This window comes from Bos javanicus, chromosome X (assembly GCF_032452875.1).
Source record: "Bos javanicus breed banteng chromosome X, ARS-OSU_banteng_1.0, whole genome shotgun sequence".
NCBI lineage: Eukaryota > Metazoa > Chordata > Mammalia > Artiodactyla > Bovidae > Bos > Bos javanicus.
Window position 1 is genome coordinate 21,110,816 of NC_083897.1, and position 9,590 is coordinate 21,120,405.

Sequence of the window (9,590 nt, forward strand, 5' to 3'; positions counted from 1 at the left end):
ACGCTTTACCCTCTGAGCCACCAGGGAATACTACAAGAATGGCCTTAGAACTCATGAATTGGAAGATCTCCTGGAGAAATGTTTCCTTTGGTGGAAACTTGGGGTTGTCTGGTAATGAAATGGCACTGTTGCTAGGGACTGTTAGGTCCCAGTTACTGATGAGAAAGTTTAACTAGCTGCTCCCCATTTCTTCAGTGCTGAGCTAAACACTGGACAGCTGTTTTGTTATCTCTTGAAATTTGGAACTCACAGCACATTTTATGATACCAATTCCAGTCTAACCTATCTCCTTGGATAGCAGACATTCTTAATCTAAGATTAATGTGGTCTACAAACCTCTTGAAATTGCATGTATTAATGACATATTGTGGGTAGGAGTACATCTCCTCCTTTCCTGGGAGAATACATAGCTTTCATTGGATTTCCAAAAGGATCTTGGCCATGAAAAGATTAATAGAAACTTCACCATCTGAAGAAAGTTGAAGTAACCTATCCTGTTTCCTCTCTGTTCAGAAGGCATTGTGTTAATCCAGAAAGACCACCACATGTGCCATTGATTCTGATCTTATGGCCTCTTTGTTTCTAAGAGACTCTCCCCTTGCATGTCACTTGCATATGTTCCTCTCCTGATAGAAGCCCCAGTCAGTCAAGTCAGGCTGCCTTGCTGCTTTGGTTCCTTGTTTAAGTTTCTTTTTTCCATGCTTAGAGCCTTTCTGGTCCTCTCCTGCCTTTCTAGGCTGCTGAGGTTACAAACCCATGGTCCACTTCTGACAGCTGGAGGAGACTCAGGGAGATCTGCCATGGATGTGGAAACTCCTGTGATCCACACTTAGAGGCAAGACAAGGCCTCTCCCCCTGCTGTCTCATCATTCCATAGCAAGCAGTGAGGTTGGCTTCCTGCCTCTGTCAGATTGCTTCTGCTGGCTAGTCTGCTCAAACTCCTATCTCTTGTAAGCTTACTCTCTGCTTAAGGGTAATGAACCTGGCCTTTCTTCATTTCTAGTTACCTGTCCCTGTATACCTGCTGCCCAGACCATCCGGTGCCTGCTACAGCCACTGTTTCCAGATAGCTGCCTTGGACATGACAGCATGGGTAGTTCTCCCCAAGGGGATAAGTGATGAGTTAAGATAATTTTTTAAAAACTACTACAAGTAATAGATACCATTTAGATGGCTGGATGGCATCACTGACTCGATGGACGTGAGTCTCAGTGAACTCCGGGAGTTGGTGATGGACAGGGAGGCCTGGCGTGCTGTAATTCGTGGGGTCGCAAAGAGTCGGACACGACTGAGCGACTGATCTGACCTGATTGAGTGCTTATTATGTGCCAGGGCCTGGGGTGAGTGCTTTATACGCATTATCTTCTAGAATCCCCAGAACAATCCTGGGATGAGTGAACTGGTGGGGTTTTTGTTTTTGTTTTTTACGGCTAGGGCAGCTGAATCTCATAGTTAACAAATCCAAGAGCTGGAATTCAAAGCCAGCCTCCAAAAGCTATGTTGGGATTCTCTGGGCACCTCGTATTGCCCTCCCAGTGAAACCCAAGTGTAAGCGTGCTTCCAGAGGTAAAATGGCTGCTGCCGCTTATTTGGCTAAAATCCGTTTCTAAAGCTCCTCTGCTAATGGATTTGCTGCCGTCAGCCTCCACTCTCTGAGCTGACGCTGGAGTCTTCTCTGTGGTTACTTTGTGCATTTCCATTTCAATTCTTTTTCCGGAGTCAATACTGATCGTCACAAAGGTTTCCTCAACTACTGGATCTCGAGTGAGTGACTCATCCAAACACAATTATTATGCCATCCTATTTGCCCGTCATAATTAGCCATCCATTTTAAACCTCCAAAATGCCTGTTTCCGTGGTTAATAGCAATGGAAAAATAAATGAAAGCATATATGCCAGTGTGTGTGTGTGGTCATTACTGCCTTATTATGTGCATCAGTACTATTGTCCAGCTCGGAGCTGTAATCGCAGATAAGCATCCCGTTCCCCCCAGCACACTCCGGCAGCAGCCTGCTCCTGCTGTTCAGCCCGTATGTGCTTAGTGAATGCAAATTAATATTAATATCAATCAGCCTAAGCCAAATCAGCCTCCTCTAAGTAGGGAAGTGAATCTGCATAAAATCAAATGAGATAATGTAGGTGAAAGTACTCTGAAAATTATAAAGCACTATACAAATCAAGGTATTTTTACAATAAAATCATAACATATGACTCAACCAACTCTGAATTATTTTTTAAACTGGTTTGAGATTAGCTGCCCCATTTGCAAATGTTCAATAAATATTTGTTCAATGGTATTGCTGAATTGAGGTAATCAAGAGTTGAATGTACGTGAAAACAAAGACGTCCATGAGAGATTGAACTACTACAATAGGTTAGAGAGCGTATAATAAATGAAGTTTAAAAGAAGATGGATGATTCACATACAAAAGAATATAATTTATGTTTTCATTCGTGGATAGAAGACTCTCTTGAAATCTCTTCCTTTTCAAGATCAGGTGATTACAGCTTACCTTGTTGTGAAAATCTTTTACAAGTCACTATACAACAAGAGCTTCACTGGATTTAAATTTGAAGCAAACTGTGCGATCCTAATTAAACAACTTTTAATACTATTCAAGATGAAAAAGATGTCAGCTCATGTCAAAATACTTCGGTGGTGGGAGTCAGGTTTGTGATGAAGCTTTTTGATGTTTTGTCACTTGTTCTCATCTGCCATCACTTACCAGTTTATACTTAATTTTGCAGCATGCTGAAGGAGATCTCTGATTTACCTCAAGACATACTGTTTGTAACAATGATAAATTTTATTTACTTAAATACAGCCGTTTACTTTCAATTCTAAAATAGTGCCCATGAGAAATAAACTGTAGGCACATTAGTGATTAAGGCACACATTTTTCTTTGTCTTATGGTATATTTACCCATCTTATAGAAGGAAAACAAAAGATACCTGGACAATTGACTGAAATTTGTCAGTGAGTAAACAAATCCTTGTCCCTGGCATTTGGAAAAGTTGAATAGCTTGGTCTCTGGGTGCATCTTAAGAATTTGATTCTGTATATGAATTCTGAAATTTTTCTAGATCTTATCACTTGGAAACTGCGCATGAAAACTGCTAACATTTGGAACATTTAAGTTAGACTTAAAGAAGCAAGCTAGGCAGCCTAGTGATAAGTGGTAACAGCAGAATAGATGGAACTTGCAAAAGCCTTCCAGTGGCTTTGTTTGCTAAGCAGATAAACCAGTAGCTTGCTAAACTTATGAACAGAGGAAATCCCAAGTGCAATGTCATGAGTTTCTGGAAATACATTTGCTAAGAGCATTTTTAAGAGGAATTTTGGGTAATAATGATGATTGGGGAATTAATATAGTTTTTTAAAGATTAAATGTGGATTTTCTTATCTATTTATTTAATATTAATATCAATGTATAACTGGTGTCAAACAGAAAATTTGACACTGAGGACAGATCAGGACCCTATTATTTCCCAGAACAACCAATTGCATTAATATATTAGTATAATCAAAGGCTTTCAAATAACTATATGTCTCCAGTGTAATATTGTTTTAAAGTTGTCATTTTTAAAAGACAGGTTTTTAACATAACATTGTAAATCAGCTATACTTTAATTTAAAAAATGAAAAGTAAACAGTTTTTAAATTATTGTGCTACATTGGTTTAGACCATTTTCATTCATTATACTATGGAATTTGGGAGATTTAATGTAACTCAGTCATGGATTTTAGGAATACAATATAGTATAATATGGGGCTTCCCTGGTGGCTCAGATGGCAAAGAATATGCCTGCAATGCAGGAGACCTGGATGTGATCCCTGAGTTGAGAAGATCCCCTGGAGGAAGGCATGGGAACCCACTCCAGTATTCTTGCCTGGAGAATCCCATGGACAGAGGAGCCTGGTTGGGCTAAGTCCATGGGTCACAAAGAGTTGGACACGACAGTGATTATTAACACTTTCACTTTTTCATAATATAACTAAATATCATTCTAGTCCCATATCTATAAACTAATGTCAAATATAGTGTTGATTTCAAAAGCAGTAAAATGCCAAGTCACTTTACAATGAAAAGAAATATGAAAAGTTTAAGAGCTTATCACTTATCTTCTCCCTAGTTCTCCCAAAGTATTGCCTGGTATGAAGAAGACATTTTATTTGTCTTTCCTATGATAGTATATATTGCTTCAACCATAGTAGGACTACCAGAACTGTGATTGCAAACGGATGATTCTGTTGCCTAAAGAACACGACACTTTGGTTTACACATGACAGACTGTGGCCTGGCTGCCATATAAAAACCTGCAACCCAGAGGAGTAAGCAGGTCAAACAAAGGCTGTCAGAAGCCCTTGTTTGCATTTTATGGTCTATGACTTGACAAGCAGGTGACGACCACTTTTCTATGTTATACTTCCAGAAACTTCTGTTTATTCACAACTCTTTCCTTAACACACTCTCTTCTCCTGGTTTTGAGGACATACTCCTGCTTCTTTACGTCTTTTTTCTCTTCTTTCCAACTTGTGGAGACTCTTTGAGGTTCATGCCTTGAACATCTGCTCATCTCTCTACCAACTACTTCAAGGCTCTCACCCACTCTTATGGTTCCACCTATCACCTATTTAAAGGGGAATCTTCTAGACTTTGTCCAGCCTTGATGTCTGCAGTCAACTTCACTTTCCTGTCTTCAGATGTCTAGTGTGTGCATGCTCAGTCGTGTCCAACTCTTTGTGACCCCATGGACTGTAACCCACCAGGCTCCTCTATCCATGGAATTCTCCAGGCAAGAATACTGGAGTAGGTAGCCATGCCCTCCTCCAGGGGATCTTCTCAACCCAGGGACCAAACTCGCGTCTCCCTGTGTTGGCAGGTGGGTTCTTTACCTACTGAGCCTCCTGAGAAGCCCGCCTAGTGCAGGTTGCAACTCAAATAAGCAGTCATTATCTCGACTCTACTTGCTTAAAACTGGACACATCTTACTGTCTGTCTACTCTTTTCCCCAAATCCCAGTTCAACTTCCCTGTTTCTGTCAAGGTTAACACTGTTCTCCTATTTACCACCCATCAAGACTACTGATCTTGACAACATCTTTCACTCAAGCCCTTAAGAAAGAATCCTATCATTCATTCAGAAGACTGTGTGTAAAAAAGTCAAACTGGACTCCTCTCTCATACCACGCACAAAAATAAAGTCCAAGTGGATTAGATAGTTAAATGTAAGATCTGAAACCATGAAGCTTGTAGAAGAAAATGTAGGTGGTACGTTCTTAGAAAAAAAAATTTTTTGATATGTCTCCTCAGGCAAAGAACAAAAGCAAAAGTAAACAAACGGGGTTATAGCAAACTGAAGAGCTTTTGCACAGCAAAGGGAACTGTCAACAAAATGGAAAGTCTGCCTACTGAATGGGAGAAAGTATTTGCGAAAGATATAAGACATTTCCATCACTTCAGAAAGTTCCTTTGTGCTTCTTCCTAGTCAAATCTCTCTACCCAAGATAAATGCTGATCTGATTTTTTCCACCATAGATTAAATTTCATGTTCCAGAGTTTCATATACATTGAATCATGCAGTATATACTCTTTCGTACTCAGCATAATGCTATTGAGAGGTATTGGTGTCGTCAGGGAACCTATCACATTTAAAAGATCTCTGTGTAGAACAAAAAATAAAGCCCACATTTGCAATCCATGAGATGTCAGGGTGCAGACTCTGCACTGTGCTTGAGTGTCTCTCCTCTCTCCTCATATCCAAATGCCATCCTATTCATATTCTTTTAAGAGACCTTGTCTCTCTCTCTTCTTTTCCTTTCTCACTGCTACTACTCTGCCATCATTCTGTGATATTTGGGTTCCAGCAAGACATTGGACAAAATCTCATATGACAACCTAGAGAACAAGGTGGTGATATAAGGGCGAGATGGTGGTTTAGTTAGCTCCATCTGCAACTGCCTGGGTAGTTATAGCCAGAGTGTACATTGGATGGAGGACAATTTGGGAGGAGGGGCTCTCTATTAGAGTGCCCCAGAACACTCTTCATGATCTTGCCCTACTCAACTTGTTTTTGTAAGACTTAGATGTTTGTCAAGTTTGTAAAATGACACAAAGATAAAGGAGAGAGTAACGTAACAGATGACAGAACTGAGTTTCAAAATCTTGACATGCTATAAGGATAGGTCAAAACCAAAGAAGATGAAATTTAACAAGGATAAAGTAAAAGAACTGCATTTAGGTTTTAAAAAGTCAATTGCCAAAATACATCATGAGGATTATTTGTCCTGACAGCACTCCAAGTGAAAAATATCTCAAGTACAGTGTGAGTCACCAGTATTTTGATAAGAACAAAAACAAATCGACCAAAGGAAAAACTAATAATGTAGTCACAGCTCACATTAATAGAGGCATATGAGGAAATAGCTCTAATTTAATACAGTGATTAAAAGTGTGGGTCTTGGAGGAAGAAAATACTGTTTCTGCCAGGTGAAATTAAAGATGCCTCTTAGACCTCCAACTGGAGATGTGACATAAGTAGTTAGCTGCGAGAAATGGGTAGGCTAGAGATATGAACTTGGGACTTGTCAGCAAATAGATGGTATTTAGAGCCATGGGATTAAATGAAATCAGAAAGATGGTGAGTATAGGCAATGAAAACAGAGAAGAGAAGGTATCTGTATCCATTTACTAGGGCTACCATAGCAAAGAATGACAGATGGGGTGGCTTAAATAACAAATATTTACTTTCTCTCAGTTGTGGGAGCTAGAAGTACAAGATCAAGGTGTCGGCAGGGTTGGTTTCTCCCGAGGCCTCCCTCTTTGGCTTGTAGATGCCACTTGCTTGCTGCGTCCTCACATGGCCTTTCCTCTGTGCACGTGTGCCCTCCGTGTCCCTATGTGTCCAAAGTTCTTCTAATAAGGACACAAGTCAGACTGGATTAAGGCCTATACCAAAGGCCTCGTTTTAACTTAATTATCTCTTTAAAGATCCTGTCTCCAAACACAGTCATATTCTGAGGTAGTTGGTGTTAAAGCTTCAACGTATGAATTTGAGAGGACACAATTCAGAATAATAAGAGCCAAGGATTGAGCCTTCATCCTCCAACATTTAGAAGTCAGGCAAGCATATGACCCAGCAATCCCACTGCTGGACATACACACCGAAGAAACTAGAATTGAAAGAGACACGTGTACCCCAATGTTCATCGCAGCACTGTTTATAATAGCCAGGACATGGAAGCAACCTAGATGTCCATCAGCAGATGAATGGATAAGAAAGCTGTGGTACCTATACATAATGAAATATTACTCAGCCATTAAAAAGAATACATTTGAATCAGTTCTAATGAGGTGGATGAAACTGGAGCCTATTATACAGAGTGAGGTAAGCCAGAAAGAAAAACACCAATACAGTATACTAATGCATATATATGGAATTTAGAAAGATGGTAACGATGACCCTATACACGAGACAGCAAAAGAGACACAGGTGTAAAGAACAGTCTTTTGGACTCTGTGGTTGAAGGCGAGGGTGGGATAATTTGAGAGAATAGCATTGAAACATGTATATTATCATGTGTGAAACAGATTGCCAGTCCAGGTTCCATCTATGAGACAGGGTGCTCAGGGCCGGTGCACTGGGATGACCCTGAGGGATGGGATGGGAAGGGAGGTGGGAAGGGAGTTCAGGGTGGGGAACACATGTACACCCATGGCGGATTCATGTCAATGTATGGCAAAACCAATACAATATTGTAAAGTAATTAGCCTCCAATTAAAATAAATGAATTAAAAGCAAACAAACAAAAAAAAGAAGTCAAGCAAGGAAGAAAGGGGAGTCATCAAAGAAGACTGAGAAAGTGTTAGTCACTCAGTCGTATCCAACTCTTTGTGCCCTGTGGACTATAGCTTGTCAGGCTTCTCTATCCATGGGGATTCTCCAGGCAAGAATACTAGAGTGGGTGGCTATGGACTCCCCCAAGGGATCTTTCCAATGAGTGATCAAGCCCAGGTCTCCTGCATTGCAGGCAGATTCTTTACTGTCTGAGCCACTAGGGAAGCCCAAGTAGCAGCCAAATAAGGGGAAAAAACAGCAGAACATGAATTTCTAGAGGCCTATGGAAGAAAGAGGTTTCAGAAAGGAGGAGTAATCAGCCATAAGATACTGCTAAAAGATGAATAAAGATCAAAACTGAGAAGGATGGCAAAGATAGCGGTCCCCATTGGCCTTGATAATTGCAGTTTCAGTTGAGTGGTGGAATTGGGAACCTGAGAATAGAGGAAGGGAATGAGGGAATAAATACAGCAATTGCAGAAAGCCATTCTGAAAAGTCGTTCTATGAATAGGGAGGGAAATTGAGAAGTGAGAAATAAGAAAATTGCGGGCACAGGGCCCTTCAAAGGTGAGATGGGTGGGAATCTAGTCTTTGAGCTTGGATAAAAAAAAGAGCATATTACCTATTACTATAAGAAGGAAGGCAAAGTGGATACATCTGGGTTGATGGAATTGGTGGTGAGAAGATGAGGTAGTTCTGATCTGATGACAAATATTGCCATATCTCTGTCTCTTTTCCTGCTGTACCTCCTGCCTCATACTCCCTAATCAAATCCTCTCTACCCACCCAGGCTTAGCCTCTTCTTTGGAATAAGCACTGTGTCTGGAACCAGAAACCCTGGATTCAAGTTCCAGTTCTTCCCACAAGAAGCTGTGTGACTTCAGACAAGTCACTTACCTTCTCTGAGCTCATTTCCTCATCTGTACACTGAGAGTAAAAATCTCTCTGCATACATTTTTTAAATGCAAAGACAAAAATGCAGTATCATCTATAAATCCTACCTCCTCTAATAAGCTTCCATGATCACTTTAGCCTTTTTGGAATCCCTTTGGGTCTTTATTGCTCATCTGCTATCTGACACTCTTGCCTAATTGTTCTCAGGTGTATTATTGTTTATTTGATCATTAGATTATACATTTCTGCAGAGCAGGAACTGGGTTTCTTATGAATTATATTGAGAGAGTAGGTGGGAAGAGGAAGGGCCTAATTCATTGAGCATCTGCTCCTTGCCAGGGTATTTAGGTACATTATCTAATTTAATTCTTACAACAATCTGAACATATGGATATTATTTTACAAATAAGTAAACTGAGTCCCAGAGGAATTAAGTGGTGTCCCCAAAGTCAACCAGCTAGTAAGTGGTGGAGCCATAATTTGAACTCCAAACTCTCAGCTCCAACCCTGTAGTCTTTACACTACTCCATCCCACAGTCTCTGATGCCAGGCAATTTTGGCTGCAGTTGGGGTTTTTTTTGTGAAGGCTTTAATTACTGAGAGGAAATGACATTTTGATTAGCACATGTTTTTGCAGTTATAATGCCAAACAAACAGCTTCTGCTTTTCTCAGAGAAATTTATGATAGTGCTGGTTCATATCCAACTCTCTAGAAATTGGTAATCTTGCTACAAATAAAACTATTTTGATTTAATTTGCTTTTCTGATGCCATCATCTTAAGAAAGTCAGAAATGATGATGAATCATGAATTTTTGTCACTCAAAAGGATCTCAGAAAGCATCTATCTCAACCTCC